We start from the raw sequence: 681 nt of genomic DNA on the forward strand, positions 1-681 counted from the left end.
TGAAAGCTTCACAAGATGGCGGCGGCCGGGGCCGAGGCACGAGGAGGATATGGAATATTACCTTGTAAAATGGAAAGGATGGCCAGATTCTACAAATACTTGGGAACCTTTGCAAAATCTTAAATGCCCATTACTGCTTCAGCAATTTTCTAAAGACAAGCATAATTATTTATCTCAGGTAAAGAAAGGCAAAGCAATAAGTTCAAAAGACAATAACAAAACCCTGAAATGTGCCGTTGCTGAGTGCATTGTAAAGAAAGCTAAACAAAGGATAGCTCTGCAGAGATGGCAAGACGAACTCAACAGAAGAAAGAATCATAAAGGAATGCTATTTGTTGAAAATACTATTGACTTAGAAGGCCTTCCTTCAGACTTCTACCACATTAATGAATACAAACCAGCTCCTGGAATCAGCTTAGTAAATGGAGCTACCTTTAGTTGTTCTTGCACAGATTGCTTCTTTGAGAAATGTCCTGTCGAAGCTGGAGTTCTTTTGGCTTATAATAAAAACCAACAAATTAAAATTCCACCTGGAACCCCCATCTATGAATGTAGTTTAACCTGATTGTCCCAATAGGATTGTACAAAAAGGTACACAGTATTCATTCTGCATTTTTTGAACTAGCAATGGCTGTAGCTGGGGTGAAAAAACCCTTGTGAAGATTAAAAGAATGAGTTTTG

At 38.5% G+C, this 681-nt stretch overlaps 1 pseudogene; it reads left to right on the top strand.

Annotated features, from left to right (window-relative positions):
- Nucleotides 1–681, top strand: part of LOC102491073 (histone-lysine N-methyltransferase SUV39H2 pseudogene) — a 14,863-nt pseudogene continuing 14,182 nt past the window's right edge.

The sequence above is a fragment of the Tupaia chinensis genome, unplaced genomic scaffold (genome assembly GCF_000334495.1).
Source record: "Tupaia chinensis unplaced genomic scaffold, TupChi_1.0 Scaffold149798_1, whole genome shotgun sequence".
Classification (NCBI taxonomy): Eukaryota; Metazoa; Chordata; class Mammalia; order Scandentia; family Tupaiidae; genus Tupaia; species Tupaia belangeri.